General features: G+C 31.3%; 1 long non-coding RNA gene and 1 pseudogene across 3 annotated transcripts; both read right to left on the bottom strand.

Annotated features, from left to right (window-relative positions):
* Positions 1 to 5,447: 5,447 nt before the first annotated feature.
* LOC120070274 (uncharacterized) lies at positions 5,448 to 7,245 on the bottom strand. 3 transcript variants are annotated; one of them, XR_005479834.2, is made up of 5 exons: positions 6,819 to 7,245; positions 6,636 to 6,727; positions 6,488 to 6,545; positions 6,289 to 6,358; positions 5,448 to 5,637 (listed from the first exon to the last, which is right to left on the bottom strand). It is a non-coding gene; the product is annotated as an uncharacterized LOC120070274 (long non-coding RNA). The 3 variants fall into 3 exon arrangements; XR_005479835.2 differs by having other exon boundaries at positions 6,636 to 6,704; positions 6,819 to 7,238; XR_016531862.1 differs by having other exon boundaries at positions 6,636 to 6,687; positions 6,819 to 7,236.
* A 2,247-nt stretch (positions 7,246 to 9,492) lies between these two features.
* LOC120076867 (protein DETOXIFICATION 19 pseudogene) lies at positions 9,493 to 11,375 on the bottom strand (annotated as a pseudogene).
* Positions 11,376 to 24,193: the final 12,818 nt, after the last annotated feature.

Below are 24,193 nucleotides of genomic sequence, written 5' to 3'. Positions count from 1 at the left end.
CCACCCAATTACATGATAATAGAAAGGGGTCAATTTTTTATATTGACTAACCACAAATCTCTTAATTACTAACACGTGTCATTTGAATTAGACTCTTTTGCTATAACAAATTTAACCTTCATTAGGATAGAAAAAGTGATACAAATTTATTTAATCTTTTTTTAGTTTTTACATGCAAAATAATTGGTTGAAACTTATTTTATTATCTTTAGGAATATAGATTATTTTTATCCAATGAATATATCCCAAATAGCTTAATGTACGGGTTGGGGTTAGAAAACTCGGAGAAAATCATCACAACCGTTTGATATTTTAAATGTACCTTTTATTTATTTATTTATTATTTAGGAGCGAACTGATTTTAAATATAGAGTAATGAACCAAAATATTTATAAAATATAACAAAATTTTAGAATTATCAATGATATTCTATCCGTGTCTATTAGTGACATTGATAAACACTGATAGAAGTTTATCAATATTTATCAACATCTATCATTGATAGTTCTAAAATTTTATCATATGTTGTAAATATTTTTAATAATTTTACCATTTGAAATAATTTTCCTTTAAGAGCGAAAGAAAAAGATAGGAGACAAGGGAAGAAGATGAGAAAGGAAGAAACAAATTATTTAACAGATCCTACCAAAATGAGCTTAACTAAATAATTGACATGCACTTTTTAATTTTTATTATAGAAGTTGAAGGTATGATCTAACATATATCGTGTTAAAGAGAGGGGGCTAAAATTGAATATTTTCTAAATGTTGTGCTAATTATTCAGGGAGCCACTTAGCTTGAAGAGAAGTCGTAAATTTACAAAAATGATAATCCAAACAGAAAAATGGTTTAATTTTTATTCCACGTTCACATTTATCATTTTTATAATTTTACCTATTATTTTATTATTAATAAATATATTTCTTTTTGCAAAGGTCATAATTTTTAGGGGTTTTGTATTGTGTTGTAAATTCGATGAAAATATTTGTAAAAATAGAAAAAAAAAGCATTTCAATTATAGCAAACACGTTTTAACTTTTTACAAATTTCAAAATTGCCTTTTTTATTTTGTTAGAGATTTTTTGTTTGACTATTGTCATTAATTGGAAAATTATTCTTCAAAAGAAAAAACTCATAAAATCAAGGAGATTATTAATGTAATATAAACCGAATTTAATAAATACTAAATTCAGTTTGAATTTTAAAAAATATTTTCATTATAAAATAATATAAAAATTTAATATGAGAGTGCAAACATTATCCTAAAAGTAAGGGATATATACCGTTAATAAAAAATCATTAAATGAAGATATACAATTAATGATAATATATAATGAAATCAATTATTTAAAGAAAAATTTTCAAATAATTATTACTAAAAACGTTTTGAATTGTTTTTAATATTTTAATTACAAATTAATGAAGACATTTGGAGAAAGAGTGTACTACAAGGTTAAAATTATCCAAAAAAAAAAAAAAAAATTAAAAATTTAATTATGAAATATAACTAAAGTTTAGAACATGTAAAATATTGTTGATGAAGTAGGTCAATTTTATGATTTTTTTCAAAAAGAAAAAAAGAAAAAATTATTTGGAAAGATACCTATTTGGTTATAGGTTTTGGGTTTAGTTTCTATTTGATCTCTTGATTTCAAAATATTACCAATGACCCTTTTTGATAACTATTTTGTTTTTTGTTTTTTGTTTTTGATTTTTGAAGATTAAGCTGATATTATTTCATTTTGATACAATCATGAATATTTTTCTTAAGTAAGAGAGTTGAATTATTAACCAAAATCTAAAAACAAAAACAAGTTTCTAAAAACTACCATTTTAGTTTTAAAAAATTTAGCTTGGTTTTAAAAACATTCCTATAGAGTGGATAACAAAACAAGAAAACTAGAAGTAGAAAGGATGTTTGTAGGCTTACCTTTCAAAAATTAAAAACAAAAAATCAAATAATTACCGAACATGGCCTTATCTTTTAAGTTCAGAATTTGGTTTGAATTTAGTCATTGGATTTTAAATTCACACTTTTAACCTTAATTTTTTTTATTAATTACTCATTTGATGTATTTAGTGTTAAAATAATTATAGTAAATTAAGTTTCCCTATTTTTTTTATCGCTATTAATTTTAAATTTCAAAATTTACTTCAAAATTATTTTAAATACACGATATACTCATTCTGAAAAATATAATAGCTTATACCATCGAGATTTTGCACTAAATTTTAATTTATTTAAGTATGTTGAAATAGAAGCAATTAATCAAAATAATATTTTTTAAAAATAAAAAAGGAAAAAGAAATCATTACATAAAAATGACTTCCATCCCAACATGTCTATCCTTTCTTTTAAATAAAAATAAACATGGAAAACATAAAGCATACATACAATTGATCATTAGATTCTCTCCTTGTTAAAATGTGGAAATAATATTTGAATGAATATTTTCTATCTTAATTTGAGATTTACATAGAAAATTATAGATAAGACAATATCCAAATTTTCTAACTATAGCCTAAATATATACATAATACATAAATTGAGGCCTAAATATCTCAACAAAAAACAATGAAGGAACATTTTGCCTGAACAAGCAAAAAGTTTTGTTCACATTGTTTCATTTTTTTTTTCTTACCTATATATTCTGCTACTTGAAAGCTTTAAATTGAGAATCAAGATTCTAACATATTTTCATAGAAATTTTAAATGGTTCAATATGATTTAAATTTCACGTAATGTGATGTCTTTTAATTTGATTGGAAATGACTAAAGAAGAAAAACTATAATTTTAATTCTTAGTCCTTTCATTTTATCACAAGTGGTCAATATCTTTGAAGACTCCTTAATGAAACAAAAATGGAAGACTTTGTATAAGTTATACTTCAAACTCTCATTTTAGAGGTCGCCATCTAAATTAACTTATGTTATGGGTTAGGATTAGAAAACTCAGAGAGAAGACTCTCATACCTCATTTGATACTTCAAGAATAGGGTATTTAGGAAAGAAATTACAAAAATAGTGGTAAGTTCAAGAATAGTGTATTTTTAAAAGTAATAACAAAAATATGGTATTTAGGAAAGAAATTACAAAAGTACGGTGGAGGGAAAAAATATTGACAAAAATAGGGTAACAAAATCGTGTATTCGGTACACAATTTTTATATTAGGTAAAACAAATCTATGTGAAAAAAATAGATTTATCCTTCATTCTTGATTAGAAATTTGATTTCAATTTTTATTTTACCATAAGCCTTTAAAAATTTCAAAGTTAGAGTGAAAAATTCTCCAAAAATACAAAAAAACACTAAAAAAATAAAGGAAGACAGAAGTTGGGGAAAATGTGAAAAAAAATAGATTTAACCTTAATTCGTGACTAAGAATTTGATTCAATTTTTATTTAAAAAAAAACTAAAAAAATAAAAGAAAAAAATAGAAGTTGGGGGAAAATGTGGAAAAAAAAAGATTTTGAAATAATTCGTGACTAGAAATGTGATTTAATTTTTATTTTACTGTAGACCTTTTAACAATTTGAATTTCATAGTAAAAAATTCTTTGAAAATATAAAAAAACACTAAAAAAATAAAAGAAGAAGACAAAAGTTAGGGGAAAATGTGAAAAAAAAAAATTTAACCTTAATTCGTTCCTAGAAATTTGGTTTAATTTTTATTTTACTATAGGTCTTTGAAAATTTGAATTTCATACCTACAATTGATCATTATTTTTGTCAATAGTTTCAAACCAATCCTATTTTTGTCAATAAATATTAAAATAACATTATTTTAAAAAAAAAATTCAGACATAAAGTTAATCATCAGATTGTCCCCTTGTTAAAATATGGAAATAATATTTGAATGAATATTTTCTATCTTAACTTGAGATTTACATAGAGAATTTATAGATAGGACAATAATCAAATTTCCTAATTATAGCCTAAATATATACATAATACATAAATTAAGGCCTAAATATCTCAACAAAAAAACAAAGAAGGAACATTTTTGCCTAAACAAGCAAAAAGTTTTGTTCACATTGTTTCATTTTTTTTTTCCTAACATATATATTATGCTACTTGAAAGCTTTAAATTGAGAATCAAGATTCTAACATATTTTCATAGAAATTTTAAATGGTTCAATGTGACTTAAATTTCAGTAATGTGATGTCTTTTAATTTGATTGGAAATGACTGAAGAAGAAAAACTATAATCTTAATTCTTAGTCCTTTCATTTTATCACAACTGGTCAATATATTTGAAGACTCCGGTAATGAAACAAAAATGGAAGACTTTGTATAAGTTATACTTCACTCTTATTTTAGAGGTCGCCATCTATATTAACTTATGTTATGGGTTAGGGTTAGAAAACTCAGAGAGAAGACTCTCACACCTCATTTGATACTTCAAATACACTTTTATTATTATTATTTGTTTATTTATTATGAGAATTGGGTCAATTGGGTATGATGTTTGTGTCAAGACATTGAAGTTATGGATACAAGTTGGAATGCTTTCTTAAATATAATAGTTGGTTGTTAGAGAGATTCAATGCTAACAAAAGAGAGTTGATGAATTCACATAAGCCAGTTTTGTCAGAAAAATTATTATTTGAAAGATGAAGTGAAGTAGATTGGAAAAGAAAGGCGAGAATTTCCACCACAAATTTGTTTAACTCAAAATTGATAAAGTATATTCTTTTGAAGTATTTCACTAACAAGAGCTTATAAGTATCATAAACAAAATAGTAAAGACCGTAGTTTGTCGTACCTTTGATGTATCGAAGAATTCTCCTTGCTGCCTTCGAGTGTGTGGTCATTGGTTTCTCCATCAAGCGACTGAAAACTCCAACTGCATAAAGAATGTCAAGCCTTGTGCATGTTAAATACTGCAAACTTCCAACCAAGCTTTTAAAGAGTGTTAGGTCTACCCTTTCTCCTTCCTTCACAACGTAATAGTTGGATTCCCCATTCCACTAGTGTGTTGACGGGATTAGAATAATTTATCTTGAACATCTTGATCACTTCCTTAGCATAGCCTTCTTATGTGATAAATTAAGAAATAAAATACCTAGTTTTAATTCGATTATATTTCTTAGAAACTTGAAGTATGTATGTCTCCATTTCTTAAAGAGTAGAAGACTACCAAAGATTCCCCAGAAGACAATTATAAATCCAGATGAAATGGTGTTACACTTTGTGTATTGGTAATATTTATTTATGTCTGTTGATGTCTTTTAGAATGTCTCTGTATTTGATCTTGTGGCTTAAGGTTGTCATATGAAAATGTTGTGTAACGACCCGACCCCCTAGGACTTAAGTTAGGCCGTTACTAAATACATGCATGCATGGAACTTAAAACGACACTCTTTTATGGTGAAATAAATGCTAAATAAATAAGGTAAGTTCAAAAGTCCTTTATTAAATGCAAATATTAAAAACAATAATAGGGTACCCATAAATCATAAATATTAATAAATAAGTCTGAAAAGAATTCTTAATAGTAGGTTTCAAATATCAAAATTGAAAGTTAAGCAAAACATGAAAGGAAATCTAAATCTCATGAGCGGAAGCATAAAACTAGCCCCAGTGGCTCGATCACGAATTTTTCTTTTCCATCGTCGGTGCATCTCTACCTTTACCTGAAACAACAACATGAGAAAGAATGAATATAAAATACTCAGTAAGTAACCCCACTACTATGTCAGGTTAGGCATCTATGTCCTCTAGATGCCTACCTCTGGTGGAACATATAGACTGCCCTAGTCCTCATGGGATACATACATACATGCAAAACTAGTTTCTATCCTACTGTAATTAAGTATGTCCACTACCTCTGATGAATTCTGAAGAAAACACAATATCTAGTGAATCCCAAAGAAAATACAATCTAGTGAATCCCGAAGGAAACACAATATGGTGAATCTCGAAGGAAACACAATATCTAGTGGGCATCAACTAATTAGTAAAATCACTATCATAGTCTCAACATCATAATTATCATAATATGGTTCTATGACGTACATATATGCCTCAACATCATGGCTCTACAACATACATACATGCCTTAATATCCTTAAATCAAATACAACCTCATGGAATCAATATCATCTCATGCTAGCATTCATGTATCTACGTGCACAAATAAAATTTTCAGATCCTCAATCAAGAACATACATCGTTGATACTAAACTATCAGTCTATCATGCCATTGTTTTGTCATAATATTCATCTATCATACTAACTACATCTAGTGCCTAGCCCATGGGTAGTTCCAAGAGTAGATTACTTACCTCAAATTTGGTCACAAATTAATCCAAGTAATTAACCCTCTTACAACTCCTGGAAGGCTTTGAATCCACCCTATAACAATCATTACAAATATTAATTCAGCACCCCTTGTCCAAAAATAACAAATCCAAAGTTTTAAACTCATCTTTGGGGTCTAATCAAATTAACCAAATTATTTAAAGATCTTCAATTTAACTTTACCTAAATCGGAAATGATAATATCAGACAACCAACGAAACCAGTAACTCCAAGTAAGACCCTGACATAAGAACACCACCAAGTTTTAAAATTAAAACCAAGGCCTAATCACACATACTCCAAGTACTGCCAAAAATCTGGGTAAACTCACCCAAGGTGTGATATGAGGTGCACCAAATCTGCTAAAACAATTCCAACTTCACCTAACAGCACCTTAATACTTTCAAGAACATGAATCCAAAGCTAAAACATAAAGGCCTCAATCGATTGGTGACAAAAGTAAATTGGCAGTTAAGAATCAACTAAAAACAACCCCAAACAGCAGAAATCTTACCCAAATTGATAAATATGATGACGGCACAAGCAACGACAGCGACGACAGGAGGAATCCGGTGCATATCTGGTCGATTGAAGGAGAGGAGCGGCGCTGGCGTTGGCGGCTCGGGTGCAGAAGTGTCTGGCCAAAAGGGACGACTGCTGCGACGGCGCTGGTCGGCTCGTAGGTGACGCACAGAGGAGCGGCGCTAGTTGGCTCGTGGGCAACGTTGGTCGGCGGCGGCTCGGTCGATCGGCGGCGAGCGGCTATGGAGACTTGCTACTGGCTCGGGCGGTGACGATCTAGTCGGGCTGAGGAGGATGGGCGGCTGGCGAGGTCGGCGACGAGCAGGGAAGAAAAGGAAAAAAAAATCGAGAGGGGGGTTTATAAAAATAATAATAATAATAAAAAATTAAAAAGGAAATAAAAATAAACTATATTTTATTCTTTTCCTTATTATACTTTATACTATTAAATTCCTTTTCTTCTCAAAATGAAATTAATTCCTATCATTACTTTTCAAATTGAATAATTTCACGTCAACAATTAAATTCCCGCAATTACATTTGAAGTCCAAAATTTCAAAAATGCCCTTCAATAATAAAAATTACTGAAATTACATTATTACTAAAAAAAAATGTGGGGTGTTACATGTTGTCTCTGCAAAATACTTCCTTATGTGGATTATTCTATATCTGTAGTATACTTGCATATCTTTCCTTCTCCGTGTGCAAGTAATTTTGAAATTTAAGGTTGGTCTTCTTTGCATCCGCTACATTTATATCAAGACACTTGGTTTTTGTTAGAAGGTTGGCCATTTTGAAAAAAAGAATTTAAGAGCTGTTTGTCTTGTGAAGTTTCTTTCGTCATAAGTGTTTATTCTATAAATCTTTGAAGCCATTGAAGATTGTGATGCTGTGAGGTTGGAGATATACTCCAAGACGGCTGTGTGCTTCATCATTATACTACTTGAGAAAAGACCCTCAAGCTTAGCGGGATCCTAAGCTAATCAAGTGAAGTGTTTTTTACTTGAATGGAAAAGATAACATGCAATTGAGATGTAGTCTCACATCTTGAGGGGAACTCAAGTCTTGCCGAGAGGAAGTCTGTTTCTTAGGGAGAGCCTAAGACATTCATCACTGATATTATTACTTAAGGGGAGCCTAAGTATCAAAAGAGAGGAATCTCTCATCTAGGGGAGCCTAGGTGTACCATTGAGTGGTTGAGCTCTATAGAGGTCACTATATTAGAGTTATCAATATAGATAAAGTATATGTCGTAATTACATTACATTTTTATTAATGAAGTTATCTTTCCATGGGCACACTGCCATCAAGACATAGGTGTTAATCATCGAACTGGGTTAACAATATCTAGTATTATTTTGTTTTCCTATTTCTATTTATTAATTGTTCTGTGAATTGTCATGAAATTTGTAACACATTTTATTGTGCGATAGGTACTTCAATATTATTTTCATTTGGTATCAGAGCGGGTGGGTCACTATTATCTCTGGTGTTGTGATCCTGATTTATTTCCACGAAAGAAACCAAAGAAGGTGGCTCTACCTCACATCCACCGGTCTTGGATGGAACAAACTATGCATATTGAAAGGCAAGGATAATAGCCTTTCAGAAGTCCATTGACAAAAGATCCTAAAATTTTGTCCTAGTGGGTTTGTTCCACCTTAAAATCACTAATATAAAAGGTGAAAAGGAACTCAAACCAGAAGTGGAGTGGTCCAAGGCTGAGGATAAAGCCTCTCTACAAAAACTCTAGAGTATTAAATGCCATTTTTAATAGTGTTGACAAAAACATTTTTAGGCTGATAAACATATGTGCCTCTGTAATGGAAGCTTGGAATGTTCTTGTTGTTGCTCATGAAGGGGCATCAAAAGTTAAAATATTAAGACTTTAGTTGTTAGCCACAAAATTTGAAAATCTTAAGATGCACAAAGATGAAACCATAGTTGAGTTTAATGTGAGATTGCTTGAACTTGCAAAGGAATCCTTTGCTTTTGGAGAGAAAATCTGAAAGGAGAAACTTGTGAGAAAAATCCTAAGATCTCTTCCCAATATGAAAGTGATTGTGATTGAAGAAGCTCATGATATTTCTTCTATGAGAATTGATGATCTCTTTGGTTCTCTTCTTACATTTGAAATGTCTTTAAAGGAAAAGCCTGATAAAAAGAGTCGTAGCATTGCCTTGCAATCTGTTTAGAAGATAAAGAACAAGATCAAGTTGAAGAATCAGATGAAAATCTTGTTGATGCAATTTCTCTCATGTCTAAACAATTATCTCATGTGTTAAAAAAATTTAACAGAAGGCCAAGCTCTTTCCCTCCTCGGAATACCAAGTCAAGAGGTCATTCAGGGTTTGGTTCTCAGAAAAGCTCAGAGGATAAAGAAGGATGCTGATAAAGGTGGATTATTTGCTAAAGCGAATTTTGTTAGATGCGGAGAGTGAAGGTTTTGGCCACTTCTAAGCCAAATGTCTGACCTTCTTGAAACGACAGAACAAATGTTATATATTGACTCTGTTTGAAGAGGAGTCTAATGAGGATTGTGAATTTGATGGAGATGTCAGAACTTTTGTCAGTCGCATTTCCCCGATAGCTCAGAAGAAAAACTGTAGTAATATGATTCTCTAACTTTTGGTGATGAAAAAGAAGTTCATGATTCATCTTTTGTCTTAGCCTATCGTGATCCTTATAAGTGATGGCATGAAGACAATAAGGTGTTGGAAGTTCAAAAGCTCGGCTAAGAACACTAAAAATTTAAAGGCCCAGTACTCCAAACTAGACAGATTTAAAGAATGGACACCAAGAAATTGAAAAAAAACAAAATTATTTGAGTGGTGGAACTTTTTATTGAAGAGAGAAAGAATAAAGTATAGACACTAATACTCAATCTTCTATTGATTTCTTTCTCAACCTTGTTTTGGAAAAGATTACAATACCACTATATATAGTCTCACAAAGTGTCTACCTGAATTCCTTCAATAAATCACTAATAAGAGCAAATTAAAGAAATTACAATAATTAAGACAAAATTTCAAAAGTTGTAGTAATTCTTGACCCTTTGTTACTCAAATTACCATTACTTTTCTTGAAAAATTCCAAATGACTTGAGATTTGAACCATTAGAAAGTACACATCTGGGGCATCAAAATCCATAGATCACACATTTAATTTGGATATCGTTTGACCTTCCAAATGCCTGCTAAAAACCGCCAAAAAATCTGACAATTTAAGTTTAATGCTCAACAAAAATTGAGGTATTAACAATGCTGATTCAATGAGAAAAACAAAGCATTCTATTCGAAAATACAATCAAAGTCCTACATTGGCTAGACAAAGAGATGATCATGAGTTTATGAGGAAGGACAACCATCTTCAATGATATAAGGTCTTTTGAGTGAAGAAAAAATAAAACCATAAGAGTTTATATCCAAAATAGACAGTATCATACTATCATGGGGTCCATCGTTTCTTAACACACTCATTTGCCTTTAAAAGGTTTAAAAAGTATAAAATGATAGAAGGTCGAGGGTGTTGGGCGCTTACCAAACCATAGTTGCAGAAGGGATGGTTAGTTTGAGTGTTGTGAGAAAGTAGGTAAAGGATTCAAATGTAAACCCTTCCCATGTTTGTTGAAATTTGGTAGTTGTCTTAAACATATATGTCCCCAAAATGAGAGAAGATATCCACAAGGAAATGGAAGCTGCCAAGGCAGGTCCAATGATACCAAGACTTGTCCAATTCACCAAAACATATGCCTCATAAATGTGAATGATCATAGGAATAGATGAAAAGACAACCAAGGGCAAAAACAACAGATTGTGTTTGAAGAAACCTAAGGAGGTTATGGAAACGTCCATAAGCAAATAATGCTGGAATAAGAAATTTTTCATAGGTAGAGGCAACTTTTGGAATGGAAGATCTTGATGGAGTAAAATAAGGAGAGGCTCTGAGTAGTACCATAAGACAGATGAGATAACAAAAAAGGATAAAGATACAATGCAAGAGGCTTGCAGATACAACCCAAGCTTCCTATATTGTTTGGCACCAAATGCTTGCCCACAAAGTATCCCTAGTGCTCTCCACTAAGTCCAATCTAGAATCAAAGAAAATTGAATAGAAAAGGGAATCAGAGCATGAAGAGAATGATTTTATGTATAGATCTTATTATTTTTTATTTTTTATCTATTGAGGTGAACATTTTAAAAAAATATTTTAAAAGGAAGTCATTTTTATTTAAACTCTCTAGATAAAAATGTAAAAATGGACTAAGAACAACCACGAAGTCCAGAGGAGAAAGCAAATCTGGAGACGGTGACACAGGAGTTGCACCGGCAAGCTCGAGGGTAGCAAGATGACCGGCGAACATGGCAGAAACTAAAGGGATTATGTAATAAGAAGCATTAGCAATAATCATGGGTAGCGAAAACAATAACTGTGTCTTGGTCTCCTCAATGTCAATGACACTATTCCACCACTGGATTCTTCCCTTACCCACTTCTTTTTCGCCGCCATGACCAATGTGCTGCAACAATGGCGCGTGCTCACCCTCCATTTTAGATGCTCTACTTCTACTGCTACTTCAACAGAGAAGGCAAATGAAGAAGCAACTGAAATCCATAATAACTAGCTTTGTTTTTACATTGATATACTGACTTTATAGCTTACTCCATGAACTTGGTAACCAATTGCATTATCTTTTTTGAACATTAAAAACGTTTTTCTCAAGGAATTTGAAAATGATAAAAAGAGTTTTTTAGAAAACTTGATAATGTACTCCTTGTTCTCTAACTGTTGACATAGTTTTTAGAAAGCTTATACATTTAATATCAAAGTTTAAACGTATATCAATCACATAACTGATATATCTTAACAGATATAGTTAATATTAAGTATATTGTTGATACATTATTGAATTGATATAGTTTATTTTTGGTATATTATTGATACACTTAATTAATTGATCTACTTGATATTGGATATATCTTCAATACGCTATTTTATTGATAAACTTTATTTTAATAATATACCTAAAATAAAGTATACCATAGTATATTACTTAAAAAATCAATTAACGTTATTTTAAATACATCAACAAAGTAACAGACATCAATCAACAAGCTTTTCAAGTACACCATTACGCTATCTCAAGTATATCATTAAGATGATTATCTAACTAGCTAAGTATCAATTAGAAACTATATATATTAAAAAAAAGAATTATATACTACATATATAAGGTATATAATTTTAGTCCTTTATTAATGAAGTACATCAAATATACTTAAAAAGTTAACATGTTTTCCATTTTCGATGAATCTCTGTATGATTTGGGGTATATAAGGTTTTTCAGACTTTTATTAATTCTATTTGGGTTGAGTTTGTGTTTTTTGGCTACATTTTCAAAAGAGAAAAAAACATAGACCACATATGCAATATCAATTTTTTTTTTTTTGTTATATCTACAATTGTTCTTTAATTTTACCTGTCATATTTCAATAATAATAAAATACAATTTGAAGTTTTCTAAAAAAAAAATACAATTTTAAGTGAAAAGTAATGGAGTTGTTGGAACTTGGATGTCAAATTTTAATCACGAAGTGATGGAGTTGTCAATTGGAAAAAAAACTAAAAAAATTGTGGATTAAAATAATTTTTATACTAAACTTCTAGCTTCATCGAATTAGAATTCTAATTTTCTCGAACTTGTAACTAAAACAAAATATAAAATTCTTCATAAGATATTTTAATATTAGTCCTATATGGAGTTTGAAATACAAAATTAAGTTTGACCAATAGATTAATTAAATTTTGAATAAATTTACCAAAACTCACAAATTCGTCAAATTTTTGTGTGATCCAATATTTATCTTTGTAATTAAATTCGCTGGATGAGAAAATCGAATCTTTGACATCAAAATTGATAGTACTTACTTGATGCTAGTTGAACTATACTCTCTTTTTGGTATGGATGACTAATGAATTGTTTTTACTTACAATACTAATTACTTTGTCCGTTATTTTTAGTTAACTAAGTCTATAATTTTCTTTTGAATAAAATATCATTTTGATTTTTCAATTTTTTTTTACTAATATTGTTATTTTTAAAACTTATTATGAAATTAGAGTTGTTTAGAAACTTATTATCTAATATCCTTTGGAAAATTTATTTTTTTGTCCGTTATTTTTATTTGAAAATGTAAAAGACAAATAGAAAACAGAAAATAAGAAGGAAAAAAAGGAACAAATTACGAATAAAATACAAATAATAATAATGATGATGATGATAATAATAAGAAAAGGAAAAATACTGCATTTTGGACTATTTCAATACATATACTTCTAATGAATCACAAAAATAGTATTTTCAGTTAATTTTTAGTTGACTTTTTTTTCTTCAAAACAGTTTTTCTCTATGAACATATTTGAATATAATAGAATCAAAATGGAACATAGAAATTATATTTTAGCTTTTATTAAAACTTTTATTTTGTCCGGTACATCTAGCTTTCTGAATGTTTTATTTTTTATTTTTTTTATTTTTTTAAACTTAAACGGAATTCAACTCATTATTGATTAATAAAATCTTGGAAAAACTATCTTTCTAGTCTATAAATTTTGAAGAATAGATGTCTTTGATATTTGAGTTTTCAAAAAAATACATTTTTAGTCCTTGAGTTTTTTTAGAATAGGTACATTTGATCCCTAAGTTTTCAAGAAAAAAAGATTTAATTCACAAGTTTTTAAGAATAAGTGTATTTGGTCATAAACTTTTTTTTATTATATATAATTATATAAAATTTTGAATTATAAAATCTGTTTAAAAAATAATTTTAGAAAGAAGAGGTAATTTTAAAAAAATAAGAATAAAAATTTACTCAGAAACCTTTTTAAACTATTTTTAAAAATTTGGAGACGAATATATACATAACTTATGAACCAAATGAATCTATTAAAAAAAAGTCAAAAATTAAAAAGGTATATGTTAAAAATTCAAGGATCAAACACACATTTTTCAAAATTTAAGGATTAAAAGGATAAATTTCTAAAAAATCAACTAGGTTCAAAATATAATTCGGATGTACGTATTTGATATATATATAGAGAGAAAATAATCAATGCTTTGAAAAAAGGAAGAAAAGAAAGTGAAGCATGAGCTCTGCGGAGGCTTTCAAATAATTATTTATGTGTTGCAAAACAATTTAGGTTATGGATTTTAGTTCGTAACAATTTAGTTTCAATATTTTTTAATAAATTGAAAATAACTAGTTATTCTAAGTGTTGTAAATTGAAGGACATTTATATAAATAAAGACTTTGTGAAATTTTTGTAATTAAATATATCTTATTTAATTAGGACTACTTTATGTTGGAAATGGGAGGACTGACGCACAAAGAGGAGAGAGAAAAATGCATAGAAACTTACCAACAGCCGCAACAGACAATTGGCGAGTGAAGTGGATATTGATCGTTGGTATGTCGAAGATGGGCAACTCCATAGATCATTTGAAAACTTTAAAAAGTTGAGTATGAGCATTTGAAAAGTTCAAATATGGACATTCCCAATCCATAAGCACTGACCAAACTCTGTAAATGATAAAGAAAACACGTGGTATTTTTTAGATTGTCATTTGTTTGTTACTATATTTAAAATGCATTTTATTGCTCTATTTTTAGGAAAAGTTGGAAATTTTGACATATTTATAATATTTAAAAAGTTGAAGACATGCTTGCAAATCCCTAAACTTAAATGGACACCCAATACAATTTCCCTTTTTAGAATTGTTATATTTTGATAATTTACGATCCATTTTATAATCATTTAGACCTCGTTTGGTAACGATCTGATTTTTGAGTTTTTGTTTTTCCATCTCCAAATTTCTTACTTGGTTATCTACCTTTTACCAATAGTTCAAAAAACAAAGCCCAAATTTGGAAAAAAAAGAAAAAAAGAAAAAAAGCTTTTAAAATCTTGTTTATGTATTTAAAATTTGGCTAAAAGTCAATCATTGTACTTGATAGTGATACAAATCATTGTAAGAAACGGAGAGGAAATAGACTTAATTTTTAATAACAAAAACAAAAAATGAAATGATTACCAAATCGGGTCTTGGTTTTTTATTTTTAGTTTTTGAAAATTGAGGATACAAACATCTCTACCACCTCAAAATTCATACTTTATTATCTACTTTTTACCCATGTTTTCAAAAAACAACCCAACTTTTGAAAACTAAATAAAGTAGGTTTTAAAAGTTTATTTTTTTAAAAAAGAAAAATTGGCTAAACGTTCAACAATTGTACTTAAAAAAGATGCAAATCATTATAAAAAAAATACTAGTGTTCGCACAAGGTTTCTGGATAAACTTGTTTCATAGAGTTGAACTTGTGTTTGTATTGATTTGATGCAATGTGGTTCGATCTCTAGTGCTTAATCCTCCGATTCTCTCAATTGATTGCGTACACTTGACTTGGGGAAGCGAAATGCGTGATGTTTTTGAAGTTGAAGTCTTGGAAAAATCTTTGTATCTTCAAAACTTAAGCTTCAAGGAGTGATTTAGTCTTCAGGAATCAAAGAGTCTTCTGAATGTAGAGAATTCTCGATGAAAATGCCACTCTTAGTTTAATAAGTGGAATGGTTAATGAGAATGAAAAGGAAAAGAAATAAGTCAAGTCATAGAGTTCAATCTTTTATCCTCTTTGGCTTGTTTTTAATGCTTTTTGTAGCTAACTTGGTGGAGGAGTTGAAGGAAATGTCTCTCTCAATCTTCTCTCCAGCAGCACCTCGCTATCAACGATGGAAAATGGTGTTCGCCTCTCCTATTCCTGGCTTGTAGACGGCAGAGGTGAAGAATGTCTAACTACTTGCTAACTGTCTACTGTCTAACTCTCGAACTTCTTCTCTTACAGGTAGCTTCTCCTTATATAGGAAATGACTTAGCCACTTGGTGATGTGATTGCATTAAATTTCATACCCTGAGATAGTTGCTTTTCACTCTGCCTTGATCAGACGACTTTAGTCAGATTCTCATGCCTACAAGTTGATGACTTGACGTGTATTGTACAAGCCAAATGTATCTTCCATGTGTCGAGTAGTTTGGAAGCATACCCCTTGTATTGACCTTATCTACAACATATAGTAGACTTTTATGATTCCTGTATTAAAGTGCGTTAGTGAAGCAGTTTTTCACTTAAAGGATACTTTTGTATGAGTTTATCACATATATAAAATTTCATGCATTTTCTTTTAACAAGAGTGCATTTACAACACTAATAATCCTAATTATTTCAACTTTGAGAGAACAATAATTTGTATTTCTACAAGTTATCCCACCCCCACAATGCTCGTTCTCGAGTATTCCTTGTTGGAGTTTATGTCCTAAATCTTATGTATCTTGTGGTTTGTAAAGACAAATTACATATATAATAAAATAACAAGTATTTTATTGATGTTTAGACTGTATTAATTCAATCTAATAAACTAAGATCCAAGGTTATCTGATGAAACTTAAACATGTATGTGAAGACATACAGGTGGATCATGTTTAAGTGATAACCTAAATGACATGTAGTATATAGATAAGGTTGGGTACCTTATCCTGGTGACACTAGGAATACGACCCACTTTGTAGATGTTACAATTATTATAAAACAATTGTTGTAAAGTGCTACAAATGATCTGATCCTATACAAAGAATTTGTATAAGACCGAACGACGAAGTGAATAGACTCTCTATATAACACTGTTGATAGAAGAGACTTACATTTCACTAGGATGACCAGTGGTGACTTGAGTTTAATCCTAAGAGAGTTGTGAACTCTTTTCGATGAGGGAGATCCTTTGATTTGTATGGGTGAGAGTGTCAGATTAGTCGACTTAACAAGCCTACCATTTTAAGAATTTGTCTGATTGGGGAGTTGGGAACACAGCTATACAAGATGGAAGTTACTCATTTCCGTCTTTAGGGGAAGTAGTTAAATTTCTCTCTTAATAGCTAATTTTAGATCTTGAACATTGAGACCTTAACCTTTCACTGGCCCATAGGTGTTAGTTAATAGTCGGACTATAAACTGTTTGTTCATTAGAGGGATTAGTGATACTTAAGAAGTTAGATGTAACTAAAGAACTATAATAGTAATTTGACCCAGTGATGGTAGCGCAAGCGCACACATTAAATTATAATATTATAGTAAAACGGTCAAGAGATCGAGTATCGTCCTCTGAGAAATTGGTTTGACTCTTTTAGCTATTCAAAGATTATTCGAATTTTCTTTAGGGGACTGGACTTTGAAACAATAATTATTTTGACCTTTGATTGATTCATGCAAATTATAGATCTAGGAGTCTTTTATCCAGTTATCCTCTCTCGAGCTCATCCCTTTCTAATGACTAACCATTGACCTGGATCTCTTCTATCGCTTGACTAGCCACAACATAAGTTCCTCTGTCAACAATCTTTATTAATCTCCTATCACTCTCGTGCATACTCGATTAATAGTTTAACATGCTAGATCCAACCCAACACCTTCTCTCTCGAGACAGACATTAAGTAAAGAACATTTAATTAGTGATTAGTTAATTAAAAGCACTAAGAACAAACATGCTAAAATAATTATGCATAAATTAAATCCAAGAAATAACCAAACCAGTTTTCGCAATCCATAAAACTAGATCAACACCCTAAAAACACAAATCAGTTACTCATGCTTACAACACAAACATAGACCATTCATAAGGTTTCCAAATCCAAAGAAACATAAAATAAAATAGGGAAGAGATTGCAAGCCATGTTCTTGACTCTCGTCCCGAATCCGAAATTGTAACCCAACAATCTCTTCAAATCATCAGTCCTTTAAAGCTCTGAGATGTCGCATCTGTCAAAAATTACACTCCCTAGGGAGGCCTCACCGAAGTATCACTTCACACTCTCAAAATAGCCCTAAAAGTACCTCCCCGAATCAAATCGGCCAAAAACTACTTATATAGATAGTCGTCGCAGCATTGCAATGCTGGCAGTAATTTCAGCATTACTAATCGTAGCGTCGAAGCAGCGTTGCGACGCTGTCCTATTTCCATGAGCTATCTGCCTTGCAGCATCATGGGGCAGCGTTGCAACGTTTGTTCAATGCTACCCTGCCTCCGATTTCCGAATTTTCTTTTCTTTTTCTCCATTGATCAATTTCCTGGGTCAAAACTTTGACCTTCTTGGGGGTATTTTTGTCATTAATTTTTCAAAATTGCTTGTTCTAATTCAATTGCTCGATTTCCTACAATCAAACAATAAAAGCATCAAAGATATCAAATTAAGCATAGGACTAACTAAATTCTAAGCCCAAAAAATGCACATTTTTTATGCATTTCACCACCGCAAACTTAGAACTTTACTAATCCAGAGCAAAGAAAGAACAAGACTATAATGAAATTTAGACAAGCATGCAAGTGACTCAAAACCTCATCATTCAGAATAAGCATATTAGATCCATTAGTAGAAACTTTCAAGCACATCCCAACATTAAAAGATTTCAAGGCCAAATCTCATCATCTCCCACCTGTGTGTGGAAGTCATATTTAATTCAAAAAACAAGAACTAAAGTCAGGTTCAAGACAACTTCTCCGGTTTTCTCCTACTTTGGCTCATGCACCAATCATTAAGCATCCATACATTCAAGAAAGTAATATGTCCACTAAGGTGTCTTGTTTTTATTATTCTTTTTAACAACAAAAAAAGCCCTAAACTTGCATCATTTTATCTAAGGATACTAGCTTTCACACATCCACTGCAGGGAACCATACCTAGTCAATTTCTAGATGTCCTAACTGATCACAGCAACGACAACTCTTTTTACCCCCATCCGTGCATACACATTACAGGTTTAAAATAATAAAAAGATATTTTTTTTTAAGCACACAGGTATATACTCTATTTTTTCTCAAAGGCAATAATAATATTATTTTGTTTTTCTCTTAGTCTAACATTACAAACCATCATACATATCAACCCTCTAACCGGTGGTACCTTTCGAGGTGACAACCAAATACACTTCACTTATTCCTCATTTTAGTTAAAGTTTCTAAATTAAAGTGACTACGTGCTCATGCTATGGGAGACTCAAAGAGGGAATTAAAGATAATTTAATTCAGGAGTATTTCATCCTATTTCCACAGCAGATCATCTAACATGCAAATTTAGAATAACTCATAGGCAATCATAATCACTACATCCTAAAAGAATAACTCATAGGCAATCATAATCACTACATCCTAAAAAAATTTCATAATTTAAGTACAAGATCCTCTTTTTAAATCATTTTTTTGAAATTTTATTCAAAATTCAGCCACTCAAAACAATTAATCAATAATCATGCATAAGACAATTTTTCTAAATAACATGCATAGCAGGATAAAAATACAAGACAAACAACAATATGCAATACATCCCCTACCCCAAACTTAGAAACATGCATTGTCCTTAATGGAATAAAATAAACACAAGAAGTGAGTGAAATTGGCTTGATTAATGAAGTAATGCACATGTGTTAGACTTACAAACCATGATTTAATTTTAGGGCACCTATAAAACCTGGACCAGAAAAAGATAAGAGTCCAAACCATGAGCACTGAACTAAAACTAAAATAAACTAAAATAGCAAAAATAACATAAAAGCTTGGGTTTCCTCCCAAGACGTGCTGAGTTTAACATCCAAGCCAGATGACATGGGAGATTGCCCATCAAGGTACATAAAATTCTCCAATTTTTCAGGTCCCTTCTTGCTTGAATCAATATAACCTACAAAGTCTTATAGGCTTTCCATCTTTTTCAGGGTACCTAAAAGCAAAAACTTATTTTTGGTATTTTTAATTTTTGAAAAATAAAAAGACTCAATTAAAAGCAGACTCAAACTAACACGACTCATAAGAATATGGGAGAGAAAGATCAATGGCAAAAGGACTCTTTAGTGATGGAACATAAGGCTTCTCAACCTCAACCTTAATTACTTGAACCTCCTTATCTAAATTGGGCACATCTTCTCACTTAATCTCACGAACCGGCTCTTAGTATGACTCTAATGCTTCCAACTCATCCCCATCATCAGAATCTACAATAACTTACCTCCATACCTCAGTGGCATTGGAAATATGCTTCTGATACAAACTCTAAATGTGTCAACTATCAGACTAAGTTGATCTCTTAAATGTTTCAAGGCTGCCTCATTCTCTACCAATTGGGCTTCTATCCTATCCAACCTCCTCCTCTCTTTCATACAAAACCTTCTAAATTGGGACTCTAAGATAGACTCTTTTAACAGGTCCTCTAAAGAAGGTTTCTCCTCTACTGGGGGTGGATAAACATAAAAACTCCTATGGTTATGGGATGGGTAACTAATGGGATATGGGGGTGGGTTGAAAGACATTCCTAGTGGTGGTAGTGGTGGTGTTGGACCTAGATTAGATTGGTAAAACCCATAAGGCCACCCAAAATTATGATAAGACATGATAAAGTAAACACCACAAGCAATCATACAAGAGAAAACTCAAAATAAAAAAAAAAAACAAAAATGAGATAAAAAAAATAATCTACACCCTAAATTAAAATCAGTCAAATCTCTTAAATATTAAAAGAACTCAAAACACAATTCCCCGGCAATGATGCCAAAAACATGAAAGTAGCACAAGCGCACACGTCAATTATAATATAGTAAAATGGTCAAAAGATCGAGTATCGTCCTCTAAGGAATTGGTTTGACTTGTTTAGCTATTAAGAGATTCTTCTAATTTTATTTAGGGGACCGGACTATGATGAGAACCTAACTAATCTAATCCTAAAAGAAAAGAAAGATAAAACTGAAGTGAAACTAGACAAAGACATGTTCTAGGGTATTATCTCGTTAAACGGATTAACAAAATTAATTATTTTGACCTTACATTGATTCATGTAAATTATAGATCTAGGAGTCTTTTATCCAGGTATCCTCTCTCGAGCTCAACCCTTTTTAATGACTAACGATCAACCCAAATCTCTTCTATCACTTGACTAACCACAGTATTAAGTTCTTTCGTTAACAATCTCTAGTAATCTCCTATCACTCTCATGCATACTTGATTAACAGTTTAACCTGTAGATCGAACTCAACACATTCTCCCTCGAGACAAACATTAAGTAAGGAACATTCAATTAGTGATTAGTTAATCAAAAGCATTAAGAACAAACATCCTAAAATAATTATGTATAAATTCAATCTAAGAAATAACCAAATCAGTTTTTGCAATCCATAAAACTAGATCAACACCCTAGAAACACAGATTAGTCACTCATGGTTACAACACAAACATAGACCATTCATGAGGTTTCCAAACACAAAGGAACGTAAAAGAAAAGAGGAAAGAAATTACAAGTCTTGTTCTTGACTTTCATCCTCGAATCTAGAATTGCAACCCAACAATCTCTTCAAATCTTTGATCCTTTGAAACTCTGAGATGTCGCCTCTATTCAGAATTACACTCCCCAGGGAGACCTCACTGAAATATCACTTTACGCTCTCAAAATAGCCCTAAAAGTGCCTTTTAAAATCAAATCGGCCAAAAACTGCGTATATAGACAGTCGTCATAGCGTTGCAATGCTCCAATGTAGCATTGCAACACTGACGGTAATTTTAGCATTACTAATCGTAGCGTGCAGCGTTGTGACACTATGCTATTTCCATGAGCTCTCTGCCTTTCAGAATCATGGGGCGACGTTGCAATGCTTGTTTAACACTACCTTGCTTCCGATTTTCGAATTTTCTTTTATTTTTCTCCATTGATCAATGCCTCTTCCACGACCTCAGCCTCGTCCTCGCCAATTTAGTTGGCTTGTTTCTTCTTTCTTTTCATTGTTGTTTCCATGACCACGACCTCTGCTGCGACCGAAACTGCGACAACCACGACCACAGTTGTGTTGCACATACATTGCCTTGTCTTCTTTGATGGTCATCTTTGTTTGTAAGGCCTCCTCTAAGACCTCTTGTTTCTTTTTCTCCTTTCTTGGTTCATGTGCTTTAAGAAAACTTGCAAGATCATCAATAGTCATTTCTTCCAAATTCTTTGATTCCTCGATAGCACATACCACATTCTCAAAATCATTTGTCAATTATTGAAGGATTTTCTCCACAACCCTGACATCTTCAAGAATTTCTCCATTGCGTTTAAATTGATTCACCACTGTTTGAACCCGGGTGATGCAGTTAGTTACTCTTTCTAACTCCTTCATTTTCATGGTTTTCAATTCGCTTCGAAGAGTTTGGAGCCTCACTTGTTTAACTCGATCAACACCCTTGAAAACCTTCTGTAGTGTGTACCATGCTTCCTTCGATGTCTTTGCACCTGCAATTTTCTCAAAACTTGACTCATCCACAACTTGGAACATGAGATAGAGAGTGGTTTTATCTATCATGCGCATCTCTTTTATTTCCCTCAATTGGTTTGCTGTCAAATTTGCAATTGGAGCCTCCCCTTCAAGACCTTCAAGACCGAGCAAGACACGCATTTGAATACTCCAGTTGTCATAGTTTATCTTGGTGAGTCGTGGTAACTGCATCTATCCCAACACTGTGCTCCCATGATTCGACATAGCTCTGATACCAAATTGAAAAGAAAAATTATTTGAGTGGTGGAGCTTTTTATTGAAGAGAGAAAAAAATAAAGTATGGACACTAATACTCAATCTTTTATTGATTTCTTTCTCAACCTCGTCTTGGCAAAGATTACATTACCACTATATAGAGTCTCACAAAATATTTCCCTAATTTCCTTCAATAAATCACTAATAAAAGCAAAGAGATTATAATAATTAAGACAAAATTTCAAAAGTTGTAGTAATTCTTGACCCTTTTGTTACTGGAACTGGCATAACTTTTCATAGAAAACACCAAACGACTTGTATATGGATTTGTCTTTGAGCTCTCCTCTAACTCGTTCTGTACTTCTCTTTGATTAATGAAGTACTTTTAGATCTGGGATGTGATTAGGACGCTAAGGGTGCGTCAACCTAGTTGAGATACTTGGTTGCATCTATTATTCCCTATCCCTCTAGTAATTTGTTAATATATATATATTAAAAGAAAGGATTTTTTTAAAATCATTTTTAGACTATTTTACCCCTTTGAGTTTTTATTTAATTACAAATCTACTATCTAAATTAAATAAAATTTAGGCATATTCACGTTGAGTGCCAATATATAATTATAATATTTATTCCATTTTTATTAAGGGCTCATCTTGCATATATGAAAAAATGAGGCTAAATATTGAAAAAATAACAAAACTTAAAACTAATTGCAAATACAGAAAACTTTATTTTGAATGCTTTGTAAATGTCCAACAAGAACAATGAAGGCACAAAAAAAAAAATGTTGAAGGCCTGAAATTCTCAATTTTTAATGATGGATAGTAATAGACTTCTATCACTATTTATCAGATCAATGATTGATAGTGATAGTAATGAACGTCTATTATTGTCTTAGATTTGAGATCCCTTCAAAAGACATTCAAATAACTCTACTAAATTATAGATTCGAAATAGACTCGAACTTCGACAACACTCTGTTGAACCTTTAAAATTAAAGAGAAAAAAAATCTAATTAAACAATTCTGCAGACACATTGGAAGTTTAATTATTCATCCACTAGAGAGCTCCCATACTTGGCTAAATATATCTCCAAAGTGCCCGTGTCTGTACAAGGAAAAAAAACACTTCAACTCCATACTATTATCGTGAACATCAAAATCATTACTTGTGTCTGATGTTTGTTTGAAGGCTTGAAAATTATGAATGCAGGTTGGTACGCTTCCAGATACATTGTTGGATGAAATATCCAATACATAAATCCGTTTGAGGTTGCAAATACTTGAAGGCAAATTTCCATAGAAGTTATTTGACTTCAAATTCAGGTAAGTCAAATGAAGCAACTCTGATCCAATCCACGATGGTATTGCTCCAAATAAATTGTTATTCATTGCATCAATGGCTTTCAAAGATGACAAGTTGGACAAAGAATCAAAGCCTCCACAGAATTGATTGTTGCATAAAAGTAAGGTATTCAAATGAATGTGGAAGGTCTCTAGAAAAGTAATTATCAGACAATTTTAATACATCTAAGTTGTCCATGGAGTCCCAACAATTAGGAAGTTGTCTTGATAATTGGTTGTTAGAAAGGTCCAATTCCTTTAAAGGAGAGATGCCAATTTTGCATAAGCATGTCAAGTCAGAAAAATTATTATTTGAAGGACTGAGATATTGTGATTGAAAAAGAAAGGCAGGAATTCGGTCCACAAATTTGTTCGACTCAAAATTATTAGTCTCTATTCCTTTGAAGTAATTCAATGGCAAGTCTGAAATT

This window comes from Benincasa hispida, chromosome 1 (assembly GCF_027475165.1).
Source record: "Benincasa hispida cultivar pf3 chromosome 1, pf3_genome.v1.1, whole genome shotgun sequence".
Lineage (NCBI taxonomy): Eukaryota > Viridiplantae > Streptophyta > Magnoliopsida > Cucurbitales > Cucurbitaceae > Benincasa > Benincasa hispida.
The sequence above is the reverse complement of the archived record's forward strand: the minus strand, read 5'-3'. Positions and strand labels throughout refer to the sequence as shown.